Consider the following 886-nt stretch of genomic DNA (forward strand, 5'->3'; position numbering starts at 1 on the left):
CTGTGGCTCCTCTCTTCATTTTGATATTTTTTCTACTGCTCTGCAGACATCCCCCCATGACACTGATTATGTTTTCCTATACCAAAACCTGTTTTTTGTTAAATAGAAATTTTTATCCCTTTCCTGAACAAGCTTTCCTGGAAGAAATGTGATGAAACAATGAGATATTTTAGAACGTTAAAGGAAAATTAAATATACAAGGTTTGCTCATTAATCTACATAAACTCTGAATCTAGCTTGTGAAGTAAAGTGATTTTGTTTGACTCAGAGAAGGTGGAGTCTATAATGATAATTTCTTTAAATGGGATTTGCAGACAGTTGGTGTGGGAGGTGTGTCCTTCTCTACACTACCTTCCCAGAGCACAGTATCTTTTAGGGCACGTTCCCACATGTTCACTCACCTAAAAGCTGTTTTGCCTGACTTGTTCAGCTGTCTATTTCAAAATTGTTTAGATGTTGATTTCCAGAAGAGCTCAAGAATATATAAGGAGGATTATTACTTCTAAATTTTAGACTTCAGAAATGAAATACCAGAAGCCTAGGATGTTGGTGCTGTATGAATTCTTCGGTGCTGTATAGGGTCTTTGTGAGGGGTAAGGCTGCTGGTGAGCAGTTTCTAAATCAGACACACCTTTGGGTTGGGCTATTTTGGAAACTAAGTACTTGATGAGGTTCAAGGTATGTTTGTTAGGGACAAGTGATTTTATTTTGTGTTTTTACATGTACTTTGATCAGCTGATGCAGCTGACAGACAATCTCCTCTGTAAGTAACAAACTGGGGGCAGAGGAGTGGTGAACTATAGTGAGCTTTCCCTGACTTTTTTTTTTTCAGAGCAGGGATTGCTAGTTTTCAGGCAGCTAGGCAAGAGAGAAAAAGGAACGTGCT

Source organism: Apus apus, chromosome 1 (assembly GCF_020740795.1).
Source record: "Apus apus isolate bApuApu2 chromosome 1, bApuApu2.pri.cur, whole genome shotgun sequence".
NCBI lineage: Eukaryota > Metazoa > Chordata > Aves > Apodiformes > Apodidae > Apus > Apus apus.